This window comes from Columba livia, chromosome 5 (genome assembly GCF_036013475.1).
Source record: "Columba livia isolate bColLiv1 breed racing homer chromosome 5, bColLiv1.pat.W.v2, whole genome shotgun sequence".
In the NCBI taxonomy this organism is placed as follows: domain Eukaryota; kingdom Metazoa; phylum Chordata; class Aves; order Columbiformes; family Columbidae; genus Columba; species Columba livia.
The window spans coordinates 57,187,340-57,208,947 of record NC_088606.1 but is presented as its reverse complement, the minus strand read 5'-3'; the positions used below and the strand labels follow the sequence as shown (position 1 = coordinate 57,208,947).

The 21,608-nt window shown below is 42.4% G+C and overlaps 1 protein-coding gene across 7 annotated transcripts in view; it reads left to right on the top strand.

The window, feature by feature from the left end:
- DENND2B (DENN domain containing 2B) overlaps window positions 1-21,608 on the top strand; it is a 176,141-nt gene that overhangs the window by 17,661 nt on the left and 136,872 nt on the right. The window contains exon 1 of one of the 7 annotated variants that reach the window (XM_065065304.1): window positions 14,069-14,093. The exons of the other annotated variants lie outside the window; for them this stretch is intronic. The gene's annotated coding sequence lies outside the window, so the exon portion shown is untranslated. Of the gene's footprint in view, window positions 1-14,068; window positions 14,094-21,608 lie in introns of those variants that run through there. 7 annotated transcript variants of the gene reach the window in all.

Genomic DNA, 21,608 nt, shown 5'->3' with positions numbered 1-21,608 from the left:
GGGGAGTGCCTGAAAAGCTAATACTTGATCAAAGAGAAGCAATAAGAGCCAAATTCCAGGATCTTGAGTTCCAGCCTGCAAACTGGAATTCTGCAGGAAACAATAGAAAAATTCTGTGGAATATTCTGTATTCTGCCTCTATTACAGCAGGCTGTTTCTGTATTTCTGAATATAACCAAATACCCTAAATTGTGTAAGTTGTTTGTGAAGGGGTTAATAAGAAAATAGTGGTGTTATATGCCTTATCTCTCAGTCTTCCCTGTAGTGCACACTCCTGGTCCTTCACCGTTCTCACTCATAACTTGTAGCTATCTCTGCATTTCTAGCTCACTGGGGTCTGTGCCCAAGTCATGTTTTAACTTTTGGGACCCAAAGCTTTTAACATAGGGTTTGATGGCAAGAGGGCTCTGGGGGAACATCTTTTGGGTTCTTGAAAAGTCTTCAGTTTCTGTTCTCTTATTTGTGGCACTCCTGTTTGTATACAGACCTTTTCCAAAAACTGCTTCAGTTTGATTATAGTTTTTTATTCCCCGTACCTTGTGTTTTCTTTCATCTTTCTTTTTCCCTTTTTCCCTTTTTCCCTATTTTTCCTCTGAAGAATATTAATCTCCCCAACCTCCCATTTCAGTTACCTCATGCACCTGCCCTGGTTTTTCTTCTGTTATTTGTACTGTGACCTGTTGGATTTTATTTATTTATTTATTTTATCAAGAAAGTACTTGAATCTTACTGCTTCATTAGAAAAGCTCACAATAAATCATGTGATCTGGTTTCCATGTGGAAGGAGGAATACACTGCCTGTATATAAACTGAGCCCTCAGTAGAGATTCCTCTGATGCTGGGAATCCTCTTCCATTGTGTGTCTGAAGAACTTGAGGAGAGTAATCTAAGAACACGTCTTTGAAATCCAAATCAATGTGCAACTCACATCTGTTATTTGAGAGTATAGTGCTTCACCCTTTCTGATAAAGAACCCATGCATAGGGAGTTGACATAATCTTCCTTAAATGGTTAATACCTGATTAGTTTCATATAAGTTTATTTTCTTTCAGTTATTGTATTTGTTCCTAGTCCTAAACTTTCCTGTGTTGTGGAACCTTGTGGGAAGGTTTGCTTGTGTGATAGGGCCAGGCTAATTTCACCTCATCCAGAAACCTAATGGTTTAAACTTCTGGATGTGGTTCCAAATGACTTGCATTCCCATAAGCCTTGTGTTCATTGCTGAGCGTTGTTTTATATATTTTCTTTATTACATGAAAGACCTATTGAATGTGGTCATCGTTATGTACAAGTACCTGCAGAACTGAATATTCTTTGGGGAAAGTGAGTTTCGCTTCTTTGAGCAAGCATGTAGTGTTGAAACAGAGCAGTGCAGACTGATGTTAGAGCCGTAAAGGTGTCCACGGGGAGAGAACATACAGGATCTCTCTTCTTCCTCTGGGTTTCCCTCCTAGAAACCTGGACCACCTGTGGGACTCACAGGGTGCCCAAGCCATCCCAACTTTTGCCCTTAATTACTCTCTCTCATTGTCTTCACACAGGAGTGTGTCTTCTGTAGGCATGTGGACCAAAATGACCACTAAAGGCTCAAGAAGCCAGTATTGGTGAGCAAAACTCCCACTTTATCTCCTGCGGAGAAAAAAAGATAAAGGTCCACCCCCCAAACCAGCCAACCAAAACCAAACAACACCACCACCACCTAACCAAAACCAAAACCAACAACAAACTCCCCCAAAACAGAATATGTAGGCACTGACACTGCAACAGTTTTTGCATGGCTATCTATAGAGACAACACTTTTCTTGAAAAAACAAACAAACAAAAAAATCCCAATGTTATATTATACTTGACTGTGTACACTTTAGCAAGAAAGTATAAACTGTCCAGTTTTACCAAGGAACAATAAAACTCCCTGGTGTCTCATGAAACCATTGTGTGTAATGACGTGCAATACCTGAACACAGCGTTTGAGCTCAAGTCTGTTGAAATAAAGGACTGTCATTCTAAGGGTTTGAGTAAGCAGACTTTGGGCAAAGCTCTTGGGGAAACAGCAGTGTCACCTGAGAATTAGAGTATAGTTCACAGATTGTTTTCTTTTGATGAGCAATGCTTTCTCCATGGCTCTTCTTTTAGAAAAGTGCTGTTTGCTGTGTAGGACATGAATCACTGCAGATGGACCTGTTCATAGATTTTAAAAGTGTTGCTCCTTTACTTGACTAACCAAATAAAACTTTGTTGCCAGCCAGGTGATGGTTGAGATTGTCTCAGGATTAACATATTTAATGAGATAAATATATGTGTGTATATATATATATATATATATATTTTTTTTTTTTTTTAGCAGAGGGTATTCTATTTAAAAGGTAGAGTTTAGATTCTGTGTGTGCACACTACTGGTAACACAGGAAAAGTAATGAGGTTGGCGCTTGTGTAGTTTGCTAAGAGGCATGGACTTCATAGGCTTTCGGGGTTATCCCTCTCTGGATTAGAAAAGAGGAAGGAAGATTCGCTTTGGGATTTTTTTCTTCTTAAAATACAATCTGGATCAAAAGAATTATTATTATTTTTTTTTTTTAATTTTGCAAACTTAACTGCAGCTAAACTTCAAAGTACAATTTTTGTTTTGAAATGAAGTCTCAATACACTTCTTATTAGAAAATGTTGCAGCAAAACATGTCCGTAATTATTTACAGGCTGAGTATTTCAGCATGGATTCTGTACCACCAAATCTTACTTTATGGTGAACAAAATGTTCAAAGCAATTCAACTTGCTTGAATATTTTCATCCATTTTAACAGTCATGGAAACACCGAGATCATTTAGTCTAAATCTCCTCTAGAACCTGGTAGCATAGTGATTTTTAAGGCAATCTCTACTTTCTGAAAATTGAATCAAGCAAACAAACCATGCAGGTAGGTTATTTAAAAGGTAAAGAGCTGTATGTAAAATGGTACCTCTCCCAAACCATATCCAGAAACCATATCTTGGTTTTCTGGTGGCATATACTATAGGAAGCCACTATGAAGGTGCCTATGCAGTTTATACCATATAGAAAACAAACAAACAAACAAGCTCACTTGTGTAATTTCCCTGACCTTATGCCCCATTTCTGGCTTGTATTAGTTTTACACATCACTGTGTCACCCTGCAGAGCCTGCATTAACTTCTCAAAGTTTGTACAGTGCACCTGATTATTGGTGTCTGTATTTAATGAAAATTAGCCCTCTGGCTTTCTCTGCCTTTGCCTATGAACAGGAAAGAAAGAAAAAGAGGTTTGTTTTGTTTGAAAGGGTGGTGTGTGAAGAGGAGTAAATCTCCAAAACCAAAAATAAAAGCACTCCAAAACTGGACTCCAGTTCTGTGCCAGCGCTTACAGCCCGTGGTCCTAACAGGCAGAGGAACAAGAGGCTGGAGCGAGTGCTCACGAGGAAAGCTCGCTGTGGTAGTTCTCGTTTTGCTGTGGGGATGCAAAGAAGCTCCCTGCCACATTGCGTTTAGTGAAAATGACAGAAGCTTTTGATAACTTGTTTCCTCAGGGATAGCAAACTTAAAATAAGTTTTTGGTTTTATGCTCAGGTTAGCTAGGAAAATCTGCATAGCTGAGAATCTTGCTAGGTGTGAATGATTGAATTTATCCATCAGTCCTTTCTGTATGCTGGAAATTGTTTCTGTGATGCAGTATTCCTGTTCAAAGGAAAGATGCCAGCTTGCAGAAGTGCCTTTCCTGTTCACTACATCTTATTGTGTAAGCTGGGATGTTTTGAACTCTACATGAACCAGATAAGTATCTTACCCTACAATTAATCACCAGGAAAACCAGTGACCTGGTTCCCCAAAATTTCTCTGATACCAGTGTAGCTGCTGCTGCTTAAGCTCCTCCATGGGTCAAAAGGTGCTGAATGCTGCTGGAGAAGATGTTCTGATACTTCTCCTTTCTCCAAAATTCACTTTTAATGCCAGCCCCCTGGCTATCCCACTATATGAATACTTGTCCATCAAGCCCAGGAGGATGACCAGCAAAAGAAAGCAGAGCATGGTGTGCATGGTACTGTCAGGGAGCAGAGCAAGGGCTGTCCCCTGAGGGAGGATGAAACGAGGGTGACCACAGCACGGACAGGACAGTGCCCTCACTAACCACGGCACAGTCCCACAGTGCCTGAGCAGGGCCAGGTTGGTGACAATGACAGTAGTCACTGGCAGCCCAGGGATTGCTGGGCAGATTCAAAGGGAAGTAGCCAGGTCCAAGTTCAATACAGAGAGCAAGTCAGGCCCAGCAAGGACAGGGCTGAGGGTGGGCAAACCTGCAGGATGGATCAGCCTGAACTGAAACTGGGCTTCTGGACCTAAGGTTGAACTGTAAACTCCTCTGCTGGCATACAGGTGCCTGCTGAGTAGTGGGGGCTGCTCATCTCTGGAGATGCTTACCAGTGTAAGACAGGTATATTCTGCCCTCCAGCATCTTTCACTTAAAGCTTTCCAGGCATTGCTTCTGTTTGACAAGATTTTCCATTGAGGCAGCCTCATTCTGTCCTGCAATGGGTGGGGTGATTCCCAAAGGGCCCACAAGACTGCCCTTGGGTGGTGGCACTGGTGAACCTTATTTGTTGAACCAAATAACAACAAAGTGAAAAGCACAATGAAAATCCACATATTTTCATGGCATCCTGCTGACTTACCCTTTGTGTACTAATTGCATTCGTGCATACCAAAGAGAGTAACATTTCTGTATTAATGAAAAGTTTGGGTGAATACAGGTTTTGGAAAAAGGGAGAAAAAGGCTGTTTTCCCTGAATCTGTTTCTTTAGGGCCAGTTGACATTCTGCCTACACACTGAAGGAGCATAAAAATAAATTTAGTTCAGTGTATGATATTGTTTTGAATATTAAATAGAGCTCCTGAAAATCTCAGGTGCAGAACCCATGTGGATGAGAAATCTGAGGAGGGAGAAGTGCCATCTGCGGACCCAAGTGTCACCCCTTAGGTGGCCTTTCCACTCTCTGATTACCAGCTCCAATGCTGGCTTACTTGGCATGTGGCAAATTCCCAGGGACTACTATTTCCAAGCAACATGAGCTCAGAAAATAGTGTCTGTCCCCTCCGGTTTTATCTTGTTGGGTGTTGGATATGCCCATGAGCTGCCCTGAGATCAGGGTCTGGCAGTGGGGAGGTTACGGCCTTGCTGCTGGGAGGTGGATGTCTCTTTTAAATGATGCTGCAGGTACCATTTTGACCCTGTGGTCCTGCTTGTTGGAAAGCTGTTCCAGTACTTTGTTAGTCCAGTGGTTAGAGACATTTTTTCTAATTTCTACCCTACTATAATTTGTGGCCAGTTTCTGTCTCATTTGTTTTCGAGTCAATGAGAAGAAAACAAATGCAGTGTGCAGTGAATGAGGTCTGCCTTGAGCTTGTGGAAAAAGGTGGCTGAGCAGGTCACTCTCCTGGTCTTGCAGCATTAGCCTGGTGACTCTACACTTGCCTGAGAACATTCAGTGTGGCTCTGACGTCCTTTAAAACAAAAGAATGTGGGTCTGGTCCTAAGCTTGGAGAAGCCTGTGGAAAGGCCTATGTTGACTTGAGTGTTCTTGAGGAATAAGCCTAACAAGGTTTGCACAGATCTGGTGCCAGATACATCTCCCACCCACGGTTCAGCCAATGAACATGTGTGCACAAGGCTGGTGCAATTATGAGAGAGTTCAAAAGGAGCTATACATCCAAGGAGAAATATTCATAAGCTCATCAGTGCCTCAACAGTAAACTTCCACACAGCCTCCATCTGTAGTGTGGGGCTTCTCCAAAGAATGGAACATCAGACGTGCCCTTGTCACCCAGGATTATGAGTTGTACACACATGTTCCCTGGGGACTGGGCTGGAGTTACTGTATGTGGGGTTCCTGTAGGTTTATTTTGTGAAGGTCCTGATCAGGCTGTTTAGGTCAGGAGCATAGAGCAGCTTGCTTGCTTCCAGTTTGATCTGGAAGAAAGGTCTCTGGTAGCATGTGTTTTTGCAGTCAGCGCAGATATTTTCTGGGAGTGTGTCTGAAGTGTAGGCAACACATGATGATTCATGTGGAAACAGTAATTCGAGGAACACTACAGAGAGGATTACAAGTAGAGCTAGTGAATAGGAAGATGTTCTCAAACACCATAACCCGTTGAGAAAAGCCTGATGTGCAGATGAATATGCTTATGTTTGTTCCAAGAAGATACCAGAAGGTTTTGATGGTGTGAAACCTCATGCCCTGGGTTGGTGGATCCATTCTTAGTTGTTCTTGTTTTTTACATGTCCGGAAGTGCCACTTTTGGGATATGAATTCCTCTGATTTCTCAAGCACAGAAGGTGTGGGGCAGGGAAGAGTTGACCTTCAGTAGGCAGGACATGGTACCAGAACATGGGGTAGGTCACACCCTGAATCCATGTCTCCTCAGGGAGACTACAGCTGTGTCATGCCCCAGCATGGTGGCAGCATCCTGCAAGTAGCTGTCAGCTTTCCCATGGTGAGAGAAAGATATAACTGAAATGACAAATGGTTGTCACATGTCTCTCACTTGTTAAATGTAGCATTGCAGACATTTGGGTCAGGGTGTGCTGGTCTGGCTTTCCAGTATTCCAGTTCTAGTCACTTCTTTTCACTCTTCATCTTTATGCATCCTATAAGGGCTGCCTTGTTGTGGTCCACATGCTGCTGTGTTTTGCTGGAAAGTGAAGCATTTTGTGTTTGCTCTGTAGACAATTGCAGTGGCTAAGGACATTTAAAATGAGAGCTCAGAGTGTTTTGTCACAGGGTGATTGTGTAGGAGGTGGTGGGTGATAAATGCAAAACAAACCAAAACAATCTCCCCCCCCCCCCCAAAAGAAAAAAACAAAACCAAAGCCCAAATAAACCAAACAAAACTTATTTTTTACTCTTGTCAACCGTACTAATTTTAATGTGAGATTTTTCTTTGGGGATTTTTTTAAGACCCAGGTTCCTGAAGTTCAGTGATTATTAGAAATCTTGACCCTTTCTGGCTTTTATATCTACATGGGAAAGCTTGGAAACATAAGCCCCAAATGCTTGAAATCTGTAAAGCTAGTAGGAGTTCAGCCTTTATTTATACCTAAAATTTTGTGATTTGTTTAGGTCGCCTCAGAGCATCTCAGAGAACTGTCTCAAGGCATTGAAGTACTTAAACCCAGGAGTATGAGTTTCTTTTTATTCTCACTGGGCACTTGCTGGTGTGGTGTCAGAGGGAGAGCAGATGAGAAAACTGCATCCACATGAGGTGGTGAAGCAATTGCATTCACTGAATGGAAAGGAACCAGTACCTTGTCTTGGGGCAGGGGTGAAATGATATCTTTCATTATCTTTAACATGGATGAGTGTCTACAAGGGATGGTCAAACCCACACTTTTGTGTAACTATTATCATTTAGAGCACAGTTACTTTCCTACTGATGTCACTGGAAATATATTTAATATTGCCAACACTTCATACCATAGCCAAAGATCTTGCCAGAAGAGAACCTGGTAGTCCAGAATTCCAGCCCTGTGTAAATAAACAAATATTTCAGTAAATCCCTGAGAATGGAAGCTGGGGGCCTTGGCATGACAAGCAAACCCATCATAAATGGATTTTTTGGTTGTTTGTTTTGCATTTGATTGTAGTTACAGGCAATATTTTCCAAGCAGGAGGATTGCACGTGCTATATACTATTTGTCTAAAGAATACTTTCTCTAGGAGGAGAGGAAAAAAAAAAAAAGACAAAAGAGGAGGAAAGGAATAACTTTTCAGAGAGAACTGCCTACTGCTTCTGTCTTCTATTTAAAATGAGGTGCTAACTCATAAGCTGGAAGCTTTCTCTTGCATCAGGATAACACAGCTTTATGACCATTCTCTCTAATTCCTTCCTGTTCCAGGAACAGGGAAGGTGAGCAGGGGTGTTTGATTGGGGCTGTTTGCTACCCAGGCACTCCTCTCCTATAATACCTGCTTTTCAGAGCAGAGCTTTGCAGGAAATCAGATGTGATTGTGATTGTGCAATGAGTTGTTTGGTGTTTTTTTTTGTTGTTGGTTGGTTTGGTTTTGGTTTGTTTTTTTTTTTCCCCTACCAGCCCCCCAGTCTAGTTTGCTACCAAGGTTTTTAATTGGGAACAAAGTGTTTTGAGGTTTCATTTTCAGACTCTTGAAGGTTCGATTGGTCCTTGGCACCTTTGAATGCCTGTCAGTTTTATCTGGTAGGTGGTAGACAGGTTGAAAGCATCAAACTGTAAAAAAAATAAAAAACCCAAACAGAAAAAGTTCCATCCAACCCTCCTACCCCAAAAAACCCTTCCAGGATTAGAAACTTCATAGAACCTTGCGTGTTGATTTGGACAGTAAGGCATGCAAGAGTAAGATCTTTGCATCAATTATAACCAAACGAATGGAGTGCAGCTAGTTGCTCTGCTGCATGTTTTTTGGGCAGCCTGCTGTTTCACTGCATTCTTACAGCTTTAAACCTGGGCACATCACCAGGGTGCTGTCTGTGTTTACATGGCTGTATGCTCCAGGTCAGCTTCGCAGCCCAGCCACTGGTATGGTGTTTGCGTTTGTGCAGACACATTAATGACAGGAACAATGTTTTGCCTTCAAGAGTCTGTGTATAGAATTTCTTATCAGTCGTTTCAGCACCTGATTAGTGGGTGCAAACAGGTCTTGGGCATCTAAAACCTTGGCTAATTGCGGGCATGAGCTGCGACTTCAAAACTAGATACCACCCACTGAACGAAGCAGTATTTACTGTTCTGTTGGTGCTGTACCTTTGCAGAAAGCTAGCATGGTTTACCTTGCGTTACATTAAGGTTACAAGGTTAACCTTGTATCGCCTAATATGTGCTTGTTTTGTTTTAAAAAAACATTTATAGGGCATTAGTTGTTTCACCAATGGTCTCAGCCCACAGGCAGTTGTCACACCTTTACAGGCATGAGAATAACATTAGTAACCTACAAATGGTAATCATCTGGCTTATTAATAAATAAGTCTATGATAACCCATTTATTAGCCAAACACGTGTTGTAACCCTGCATGGAGGCACAGAGAATTTGATGTAACTTTGGGCAGGTTGGTGGTAAAATTGAAACTCAGGGTTTAGAAGGTGGGTGAGGACAGCGATGGCAGTGCCTGGCTCCTGGCTCCAAGCTGTCTCTAGGTGACCTTTCTTTCTATCAGAGGGTTGCAGAATCTTTTTCTTCTGACATCTGTCACTCTGTGATTTTGGGGAACAGGAACAGTAGATCAGGACAGTTAAAATGACCTAACTATTACATTGTTGGGAATCAGAATGGCTTTACTTTGCCAGAGAAGAGTCATGCTTCACATGTGAATGATCTTCCTTTTGACCTAAACTTAAACCATGAATTCAGGGAACAACCATTTATAGAATTGGTTAGGTCTGTAATTCTCTGTGTGAATAACAGTATGGTCTGAAAGAGAAAACAAAGATCCTTACTTCTCAGCAAAGATGCAAAATAAAGACTATCAAATTCTCTTGGGTTTTCTTGTTACTGGTGTGTGTGTGTGTGTGGTTTTTTCTTTTTCTTTATTTCTTTTTTTTTGAGTAGAATTGGTGGGGTTTTGGAAATACTTTTAATTAGCGTAAACTATTTCCTATTGTGGCTGGCAGCTGTTCTCTCAGTGTTTGCAGATGAAGGGCACAGCAATACTCCTTAAGAAATGAATCCTTGTGAAGAACAGATGAGTCTGAAGTTCTGGTTAAGGGAGACTGCACCCCCATAAATTACTGCATTATTATATATCAAGAATACTTTTGTAGTCTGTCATTGGAGCAACCATTGAGTGGGATTCTGCATCCCACACTTGAAAATGGTCCCAGCTCAGCCAAATACTTGAGCATGTGCTTGAAAGCTAAGCATTGACTTGAGCAGCTTGCCTAAGGGCTGACTCAGGTTCCGTGCTGGTCTGGAAGGCTGCTGTAGTTCTCACAGCTATTCTCAAATGGTTTTTCCTCCGGTGAGAACGGACAGCAATATTTGTGTGCTTCCTTTGCTTGTGAAATACAATCATCCCTCCTCCTCCCCAGAAGTGCTAAACTCTCTCTTTTGCAATGTGAAGAAAAAATGTATTACGTGGTTGGATCACTGGGGAGGTGATCCAGGGTGGGTGGGTGGGTGACTGGGTGACATTCACTGATATGTTGGTCTTGAACTGGAGTGAGTTGACCCAGATCCATGTTTGCTCTAAGTTCTCTGATTGTGAGTTATGGTGTTGCTGGGTGCATGGCACAGGGGACAAAGTTGACATGGAGAAAGAAAGTTATGTTAACTAGCATAGCTGCCTCCCGTTAAGGGTAGAGGGCCAAACAGAAATATACAAAGATGATTATTCGCAATTCAATGACACTTACGATTTTCCATGCCACCTTCTGAGTCTTGTAACATGTGACTAGCCTAAAGCCTGCCAGGCGTTTGCTGCAGGGGTGATATGTCTTAGTCACCATGTCTCACCCTGAATGGGCTGAGATGTGGTATTACTGTACTGGGTATGGATATTGCCATAATTATTTCCAGTCCCACCCCATAATGTTGTTTTATAGTGTTTTTTAAGGAGGAAAAGCACTAAATCAGCCTCTAAATGTTGATGACCAATTGGCATCCCAGAAGGTTAGTTACTGTGAAGGGTAGGAAGCTGGTGGTGGTTGGGGTCTGTGCTGCTGTCGTGTAGGAGACTGACTGCAACCCACTGAGCATAGCTATGCTGATTCAGGTTTTCATGCAGATTGCTGGGAGATCGGATTCCACAAGCATGTATTCCTTCTGTGTTGATTCAGCATGCTAAAGCAAAGACAGTTCAATATAGACAGAAGAAAGGAAAAAAAACAAGGGCTGACAGACACTTTGTAATTTTTGGCAAAAATAAATGTACAATATAAAGCAGTTTGCAGAGTTGCACAGCCCTGCCTTTGTGTTTTGAGAGCGCACGTGATTTACTGCAGAAATCAGTTTGGCACAGCAGAGCTGTGCAGATTCAGCAGGACCTACCATTATCTTGTCATGTTTTTTAGCAAACTGACTTTTACAAGGCAGCAATTCAAAAACATGAAAGAGAAATGTGCTGAACAACCCACCCCTTCTTGTCCCCCCATCCAGTGTGTGCCCGCAAATCTGCCACAGCTGTACCCGTGGGCATGGTAGTGCTCAGCTCCCTCACTTGCAGGCTGTGGACATTCTGCATGCACGAGCAAGTGAGGGTCTTGATTTTGTTATTATACTCTCAAACTCCCAAGGTGCTGACTTTTCAGCTAAGTACAGCAGCTCAGATATGAGCTGTCATGTTTCTGTCATGTTTCACTTCACAGACTTGATAGGTACAGCAAAAGTAACAAATGCACTGTTAGCACAATTTTGTACATCTTGCTGCTTTTTCAACTGCTGCTCACCCACAGTGTGCAGACTCAGATGGACAAAGAAACGTGGCCAGAAAGCAGCGAGGTTCCTGGGCTTGCCCTGATGAGCATTGCCTTTCAGTGCCTCTGAAGGCAGGGTATTGAGCTAGATGCACCACTGGTCTGACCCAGAAGGGCATTTTCTGTGTCTTTAAAGTATGTCTCTGCTCCAGTGTCACCACTGACGTAGCCATGGATACAATATTTCTGCATTCTCAGATGTTTGACAAATGTGCCTGGATTTTTATTTATTTTTAAGGGGTTAATTTAAAATGCGTAAAAGTTTCCTGCCTTCTGGGAATTCAGGACATCCAGCCCATATCTGCCTCAGCAAATGGCTTTTATTTAATAACATCTTTGTATGTTACCATTAAGAGATAGTTATCTTGGAGAGCTAAGCTGTGGATGTGCCCAGGGGTGAAAAAAGAACAAAAAGTAAGACAGAGGGGAGATGAGAGAAGGAAAGTTATTTGCAGGTTTGTTTTTTTTTTTTTTCAGTGGATGATGTGTGTGAAGGGTAGGGGCGGAGGTGTTCTAAGGAGCCTTCTGAGATAACAGAATAGCTTGCTTAGCTGAACAGGATGGATTGAAATGACAGCTCTACCCATCCTTCTCTCTTGCTCTTCTACAAACCAGAGCTCAAGCAGCAGTGTTCATGTATGTGGAGCAGGGCTGTGCGCAGCTCCTTTTCCTCTTCCCTTGGGTTTTGAGATGAAACTTCAGGGCTAGTGCTGTTTTCCTTCCAGCTCCTCAGCTTAGCAACCTTTGTGTGAAGAAGGTTAATTGGCCAATAGCGCTGCCTGCTCCTTGCAGTTTGACAGGTCCTCTGCCACCAGCATGTGCCTGGGTGTCACCACACTCCACGAACCTGGTCAAACCCTGTCTCAAGCCACAGTGCTCACTTTCTTGACACAACTATTTCCTCACCAGAACTTTCCTCTGTAGAAAGTACTTTTTTCCTTTCCTCTGCAGAAACTTATTTGTCACTCAAAAGACCCTCCTGGATTTGAAGATTAGCCAGGCAGACCAGAGATGCCAGTGAGGGACACCCATCCCAATGCAGCAGGTTTCACATCCCCCTGCAGCCTGTCCCTTGTGTAGATTTTATTTCCTGCCACAAGTAAGGTCTTAAAATCTTTTGGATGGCTCATCCAATAGAAAAACCTCTACTCTGCAGTAATGGGTCTTTCTAGCAGATGTAAAATCCAGTGAAACATACACAGTTTCTTTGGTTTTAACAGGAACAGATGATTTAATAAGCAGCTATAAATCTCCTGGGAGTGTATAGACATAGTCAGACAGCACGCTTCTGCCAGATTTTTCACTGACTAGACTTATAGCCTATGAGTCATAGCGGTCTGTTCTCCTCTCCACCTCAAATGCCTGTTGTTGTTGTTTGGGCTTTTAGAGCTGCTCTGTGCTGCATATGGGGGTTTTTATCACCTTCTTCTGTTAATACGCTTGCTCTTTCATCCAGGAGACAACATTCAAGCCATTGACTTCTCTGTGTGTGTGTGACAGTGCATGACATTTCTTTTCCGTTCCCCAGCCCAGCTTGTGATTTTTAAAATTGTATAGTGAAGATGTTTCTGATTATTATATTGATAGAGCCTCCTAAGTGGGCTTAGTAGTTGGGAATCTGGTTAAATTAAGAGAGATAGTCAGCCTCTTTCTTAATGCAGCAATGTTTTTCCTTCCAGCAGTCTGTAGCCAATTTATGAAGTTTAATAAAATTATACTAACAGTATTTCTAATAGATTCAGTTGTTATCAGCTCTTCAGAGATAAGCAAACCATCACAGAAAGCAGAAAGCTGTTTCAGTTACCTGTGGCTAATGCTGAATTGCCAAGGGGTGTTATATTTCCCGACGTATTGAAGGGCCATTCCAAATGGCTGTAAAATGGCAGTGTGTTTTACAAATGACTTTTATATTCTTTTGGTATGCTGGCTTTCCAGAACTGTCATAAAGGTCTAGGAACTGGGATTGCAAGCTCCTGTTTTTATTTTACAGTTGGTTTGCAAGCCACGTGAATTACATTTGAGACCTACTCTAGAGGAGGTGAGGTATTAGAATTGCTTAGATTTGCTCCAGGTCACACCTGGGTAAACCAGAGATGAAACTAGTGATAAAACATGAGGTTTTGTATGGAATTTTTAACCATTGTGGAGGTTCTTGTTAGACAGGTGCAGTGCAGCTTATTTTGAATGCAGCTGGATGGAGGGGATTTTAAAAATGGCCCACAACATAGTGGTATAGTGTGGTGTGTTTCCACCCCTTTTCTCCCCCTTCCCTGACTCTTATTCCTTTTTTTTTTTTTTTTTTTTTAAATATTGCAGTGCAAATATCTAATATTTTAAAATGTGACCAGATACAAAAAATATCTAAAAAATTGTGCAAAGTTCTGACTTCATCATACACAGACAGGAAGAATCAGGCTCTAAATCTTTCACTGGCTTGGGACTGCATTTGCATTTGTTTTACTCCAGGACTGTGTAAATTGTGAGAAATATTTCATATTTCAGTACTAAGAATGACAAAGGAACCCTGTTTGTGTTTGGCCTTTTTCAGGCTGGAGGGTGTATCAAAAATGCATACATGTGAAGCAGGTTGAGAACCTGGAAGCAGCCTTGGAGGCTGAATAATGTACAGAATTGTATAACGTGATCTAAGGTACATATTGTTTGAAGTTTATGATGAAATTGCACCTTACTACACCAGTCCAATACTATATGCTTCTGATTTCTCAGTGCTTCAGAAAGCCAAACAGGTATTGTGTTACTAAGCAAAGAAAGCTATCTGAGGTCCTAGAACTGGATGGTGTCAAAATCAAGAAAAACATCTGATTCTTCTGACTCCTTGTTAGGTCCCTGCACGCTGCACAGGAAGCAGAGTAGAGGGTTTCAACCCTATGCATCTGTAATTAAAAAAAAAAGCCCTTTCAGCTCTTTCTGGCAAGCTGGGAGTGTTGCTTTGTGCTTTCAGTAAGCACAGAGTTCTCATGTTTGCTGATGGGATTTTCACACGTCAGGAAATTAGAAAACTGGAGACGTAATCAGCATGCCTGTTCTTGAATGGGGAATTTTCCCCAAAGCAAGTTGTGATGCACGCTTCTAATGATTTGAATCCTAGAGTTCAGACTTTCCATAAGCTACTTCCAACATTGTGTAGGCACTAACCTGTGTTTGCAGTGAACATACGTGCACCCAACTGCAAAGGGTAAGAGCTCTGTTATATGTGTTTGAATCTCAGCAGAAGTCTGTGTGATTAGTTGGGCATGGCCTTCAGAAGCCTGCACCTACTGTGGCATTGAGATGAAGACATTGGTGCACTACTCAGTACTTGTACTGCTGCAAGTCATGTTAGGGGTTAGCTAGATAGCAAGGCTTCTAGCAGAGCTTTTGCTAGCACTGCTTCACTTGGCAGCAAGGTCTTCTGCAGACTTTCTGGTGTGTGGTCTTTGCACACTAAACAGCTAACAGCCTGTGTTGTGGGATTTCAGCATTTTCATACTAGGAACAGCAAGCAGCAGCAGCTTCAGGGAGTGGGCTGTCCATCTCCTTAAAGCAATGTACATAGTGATGGGGAACGTCGTATGATTACATGGACCTTATCCAGTGTTTTAAAGGAAAAATATCTGTAACAGAGTCTTGGCCTATATAAGCTGTATAGTTTTCCCAGACTTGGAAGGAAAGCACTGGTACTTTCCCAAGTTCCACCCTTTTCAGTTTGATGTAAAAAAATGTTGATTCTTGCTTTTCTTTTGTCTCTTAAATGGGAAACACTTTAGTTAAAAGAATAAATTATGTTTTTTCATGGCGAGGCAAAAATCTTATCTCTGAGCCATCTGTTTCAATGAGAGTAAAGCAGAATGTGTACATTTTTTTTTTTTTTTTCTTCTTCTTATATAATAACCTCTACTGGTAGTGCTGAAGAAGAGACAGGTAGGTATGTCGTTCCCTAGCAGCCTGAAAGGGAATGTCGGGAAAGACCTTGCTTGGATGTGGGGCTCTTTTCAGAGGCTTCCTCAGCTCTGTCTGGAAAAGCACGCAGAACTGGAGGAGGAGGAATGACTTTGTTTTTAAGGCATTCATCTGGAGCTTGGGAGCCAGGAGCTGAATTCCCAGCGCTGGGACCGGCTTCCTCTGTGATCTGCAGTGTGGTGCCCTGGGGTGTCTGTGCTGCACAATGGAGCTGGGCACAGTGAGCCCTGGAGCTGACTCCAGGAGGTCTGCGTGGCCCTGCAGCGCAGTGGGGCACTGTGTGGAGGCACGGCCTCCTTCCCCCAAAAATACAGCTGTGCTAGTTCAAGCACTGGCTTGCGCTGTTGGGGCTGTGTGGCTTCCAGTTCTGGAGTTATGATGGTTGCAGCTCATTTGGGCATCTCTGTATCACACTCTATTGCTAAACCCAGGAAGCACTGAGGGATTGACTAACACAGAGTTCACGAAATGTTTTTGAACTGGCCTGGTTTTGGATTTCTTTTGTTTTGCATAAGCTTGTCCTAGTCACTCTGCTGTCATTGGCTTTCGTTTGCTCTGTGGCACTGGAAACCAGCTAGAAGGAAAACTTAATCTGAGCTGTTTCCCATGCTCAAATTATTTACCTGGAAAAAAAGAGTTCTGATATCCCTTGGTGTTCAGCTGACCCCAGCTGCCTTTTGGGTTTCAACTGTCATCTTGGGGGAGAGAACAGAGCCTGGTGCTCCAAACCTGGTTGGTCACACACTGTTTGTGAGGGGCTACTGTGCAACCTCACACACAAAGCCACTTAACTCCTCTGTTTCAAAGCCACGCAGGAGTGGCATTTACCCGGCTTTGTAAAGCACACCGAGGGCCATGAATGAAAGAATGGAAGGAGCTGTGCATGTTCAAAGAAGTATTTTGTTTATCTGTTCTATCCAAACTAGAGTAGAAAATATCTTTATTGTCTGTGGCTTGAAAAATCTGCTTGCTGTGGCAATTATGGCAAAATGAAAGACAAACTCATTATATGCTTAAGAAAACACATGCTGTAACTGGCTTTGATTTTGATGGGGTGTAGGTGATGGGAGTAGTGCTGGGCTGGTGCTTGCCATACCCTTCCTCCCCAGAGGTGCTATGCAGAGCTACCAGGCATCCCCCAGCATGTGCCCAGCATTTCACAGGGTCTCCTGGCCAACTTGGAGGTTCAAGTCATGACTGAAACGCAAAGCCATCTGCAGAAGTCAGCACACAGAAAAGTCATTGCTTTTTGTCCAAATGAGCATCAGGCTGACACTTTCTCCTTAGAGTCTATTGGCTGACAGTATTTGGAAGATGAAATCTATCCAGTCAGAGGGGCTTGCATAAGCTTCCTGTCAACTTTCATAATTGACAATCAAAAGGAATCACAAAACATGTTGTCATTCTCTGTCTATCTATTTATTTATTTATTTAGATATTCAAGGAGTGCACAATGCTACTGGTTGTGATTTTTCTCACGTAAACAAGGTGATATTGTACTGGATGCTCAGCCTTAGGCCCTCTTATTTTCCATTTTGAGTTTAAAGTAAGAGCTGTTTTGCAGTATGTGTGTGAAATAAAAAACAAAATCCAACCACTGCCCATATTCTGCTTCAGAAACCAGCACTCCATTATTAAATATACCTGTCCTTGTGTCCATTGCTTTGTTAAGAGATCTTCTTCCCTTTATTAGCTCTGTATACAGACCCAATGTAACAATAGAGATAGTTCCCAACAGCATCATCTTATTTGTCCCACTACCTAAACACAGAAAGGGCTACTTGGACAACAATGTGAAACAGGCCTCTTCAGGTGTGGATTTGGCTTAAAGGATCAGTATTCCCATCATCTATGTGCTCTGACAAGGATTCTGCCTGTCTGCTCCCATTGAGACAAAGCTTTGCATCACTCACTCAAATTCACACAACATTTAGTCCTCCCAGAGTTACATTCTTGTGAGTCCTGCTTGCATTGCAATTCCAGGTGTGAGAGGATCTGTTTTTTAAATTGCCTTCTAGCCCCATCTGTAGCATCTGTGTACTGTGAACAAAGGCAACAGAAACTTGTCCTTTGGCTTTTCCTTAAAAGAAACAGTAGTGAGCTAAGACAAACTGAGATATCTCACATTCATGTAGAGTCAAATCAGAATTGCTGTGGAATTTCAAGCTGTCATTGACATCTCTCCTGATATGGCTAGTTCCCAGAGGAAGCCTGCTTGTCTCATTTGCCCCTTTTCTTGGGACATAAATCCGCGCTTTATGGGGATATACGTGGTAAAAAAAGGTGTAGGAAAAGACTAACACCTATAAAGGGCAAGATTTTATTGTTTTGTCCAGACAAGGTAAGTAGTCTCTACTTGGGGACCTCCCCCCTCCATCAGTTTTGGTCCTACAGCTTCCTGCCTTTCTGTCCAGGCACGCTTGGGACACAGCACAGCCCTGCAGGAGACGGGTGTTGACTGGAGTGCAGATGGGTTGCAGACAGGGCTGACTCTGGAGAGTTGAGGAGCAGAAGGGCTTATTTACATGAGTTTCCCACCTTTTGGTTATCCCTATGGCTCGGCTTGTGCCTTGGCCTGGTGCCGTCTGACACAGGGGATGTTGAGGGCTGGCTGAATTGGCTGCCTGGGCCCAGAGCCAGTTTGTATGGCTTGTTTGGCTTTGCACCGCTTTCCTAGCAGGGTGAGCTGTAATATGTGTCTCCTGTCATGAATCAGACCATAGGTATGGATAATTCTCAAACCAGGCATTTACATGAGCTAATTCCACACTATTCAGGTTTAACGTTGTTTTATTAAGGAATTATTCATCTTATTGCTCAGCAGATTTTCAGCCTCATTAGTACATTTAGCATGGGGACTGTGTTCCAATTATATCACCAAACAAGGTCTTAAAGCTTTAATTGCCAAATAAAAACTCTTTCCATTTCTCTTTTCTGAAATATACAGCATTACTAAAGCACCACTTTGGTAAAATATTGTAGCATATGTTTGGCATGTTTTTCAGTTCTTTTGAAGTCCATGTTTGAGTGCTTTGCTGAATCAGGGCCTAAAACAATAATAGTCACAAAGTTAAGCTGCTTTATTTCTGAATGGGTGTTTGCACAGGAGTTGAATGTGTGTCAGCTTCTTATCATGACCCCCCAGGTACAGATACCATCTTAGTTTCACTGAATCACTTGGCAATTTTTGCAAATTACTGTCTTGCACCCAGTTGAGACGTCAGGGTCAGACCCAACTATGGCAGGCTTTCATTTGCAGAATGAGATCAAACTGAAAGGGGATATAGGGCCATAAAGGGATTGGCAGCATCTCAAAGAGTGCACAGCTATGATTAGTCATTTCCTATATACATATAGGATGTGTGTATGTATATATACACACACATGCACACACTTTTTTTTCTGGGTTAGTGAAATCAGTACAGTGCTTCAAACATGATCCTCACTGGGCTATTAAAGATGTCATGGAAATTTTTCAATACTCCTATTAGAAGAGAGAGTTGTGGAAACACTATGAATAATGGATCTGGTGCTGAAATGAGGGAAGAAAGCAAGTTCATAGCTGACTGATCTTAGACCTACATCTGTGCAGTCTCATTGCAATCAGGAGGCTATGTATATTGAGTCAACTCCTTTGCTTTATTGTTTGCAGGGCCATTATATACTCTTGTACTATTTACTATGATACCACAATCTTGGCAAAACATGATGCAGTGAGGCCAAATTGAAGTTAATGTGCCACTGAAGTCAGTGGAAGTTTTATTCACTTCAGTAGAATGATGCGTTTGGGGCCAGAGGTGTTATCTTATGCCATTTGGTTTCTTGCCATGCTTTTACACCGTTGTGTTGGAGTGTTAACAATAAAGACCAGTCCTGTGGACTATTAATTCAAAGGAGAACTCAATGGTCTCATGAGACTGCTCCAAAGAGTATGGTGGCTACTGTCCTGGATGTCATAGCTTTGTCCCTCTGGGTGGTCACAGAATGCTGTATGCAAAAGTGTTGGTTCCTGGACCTTTACGTAAAATGCAGAGAGCACAATTTTTGTAGTGTGTGCACACTTTGCATTATGAGCTGGTTGGGGCCTTTTCCCTGATTTCCATACCTCTGCAAGTCACTGCCTGGTGATGAGGTTAGCACTCTGCCTCTCCCAATGAGGTCAGCAGGAGCTGCAGGCACTTGCCTTTCTGTAGTGTTGGATTAAAAATGTACTGGGACAGGGTACTGAAGCTCCACTTTTTGCTGTTGAGTCTTACAGTTATGTAGGTTCAAATAGAAACATATCCACTGAAGTCACTGGAAGGATGGCCAATAACTGGGAAGAAGAGAAATAAGGTGGTGATCTTCTGTGGGAAAGGGGCAAAAGACCTTCTGAAGGGAAGTTATTTGAGTAGGGGGAGAAATAGTAAATAATTTTACAAGAGTATTTTTGCATGAGACTTCATTTTATTTAGAAGCTGCAAAGGAAAATGTCACTGAAGTTGTTGCAGTGAAATATCTCCATTTATACCTACCAGAGATTTGTGCTGTTGTGGGCAGCTTTGGCTGTAGCTCCTCTCTGGTTATGTCCTTTTGAATCCCCAAATTAATTATGTGTTTTTACCTGGGAAAAGTGATAGATCTTCACAAGTCATGTAGACGCAAAGCTGAATTTGTTTCCTCTCCTGTTGCTGCTGATGGCTGTTTGATTTGGAAAGGTTCAGTAAAGAATCTCAGACCACACAGGCTTGTATTTCCCTTCCCAGTCTCAGGGGCAGAGGCGCCAGGTGTGCCCTGGGGAGGACTCTCTCACTGCACACTCATCCTTTTCAGTGCATGTCTGCTCCTGCATGTGGCACGTGGCTTCTGCATCGTGCACTTGTGGCTGCCGAGCACAGGGAGGAGTGTGTTCAACCAGTCAGAAATGGGAAGCGTATCGGAAATAAGAAACTAAACATCAGTCGTATGTGAGTAATGGATTGCCTGTCTCCTGCAGGGGATGAGGATGCATATTCTAATGCTTTTTGATCACAGTGTAGCCATGACGCTGTAATTAATGTAATAGCAGCTGTTCACCATGTCCTCTGTTTATGATCCTGAGCTCTTTCCTGATCCTAAATTTTGTCCTGAGGTGTTGATGTGCTGACAGAAAAGCCCTGTGAGAAAAAAGTAAAAGCTGGGAATGATTCTTGTTTCAGTGGCAGCAATCTGGGAAAAATATTTTACCTTTTTGTAAGTAATTTATTAAGAATGTATTAGTGAGGCTTATAATGGAAATGTGCTTGTCTGGGGTCTTCTGTGGTAGTCACTTGCCCAAGACCAAAGTTTGGGCCATAGTTTTACTACTGCACTTTGTACTACGCATTTGTGCATGCATAACATATTGTAGTAACTTCATTTGTTTTGTTTGTAACTTTAAACTGTAACTGAGTGTATACATAATGCAATGAGCATTTTCAACTGTTTATAAATGCTAGCTTGTGTGCTCCCCTGAGATCCCTGCCAGATATGCAGATGTGGTCACCTAATGAAGTGCTACAGACCCTTGTGATAAACTCTGGAGTGGGACATGATGCAGGTGGTTGGTATATACTCCCATGCTACCAGTAATGAGGTCTATAGAAAACCTGGTACTGATCAACCATTTCACTTGTCCATTGATAAATTCCTAATTTTTTCCCCTACTTCATGTCTTTGAGCACTCCCTTTGCAGTGATGTAGGGTGAAACATCCCTTTATTGGGGTGAGCTGCCTGTCTCCCTCTTTGTCCAAGTTACACTGCTGGAACTGTGTCCACTTGCAGCATGTGATGAGTTTAACTCGGTCATACACCAAAGGGAACCTTTCAAGACAAAAACATGTCATATTTTTGTATTTGGCTCCTATGGTGCTGCTGGGCTTCACTGGTGCTTTCTTAGAGGGAGCTTAGCCTGAATTGCAAGCTTAACACGTGGTGCTTTCATGTCTAGAAAAACTATTTCATGTGATGTCATTTCAGCATCTTCTGGATTCTTGACAGCTGAAGTAGCTGTCTGTTTATGTTCATCTACCTGTGAATAGTCCGCATGCAGTTTTTGGTAACTCTAAGTTGTGCCTCATGTATACACCTTTGGGTAGTGCTTGGGATGGAAAGAGAGGTGGTTTAAGTGTATGACCAGCTGGGAGCTCTGTCATTCACAAAATGTACAGTTTTTAGAAGTGTAGTCAGTGACACGCTCCAGCATCG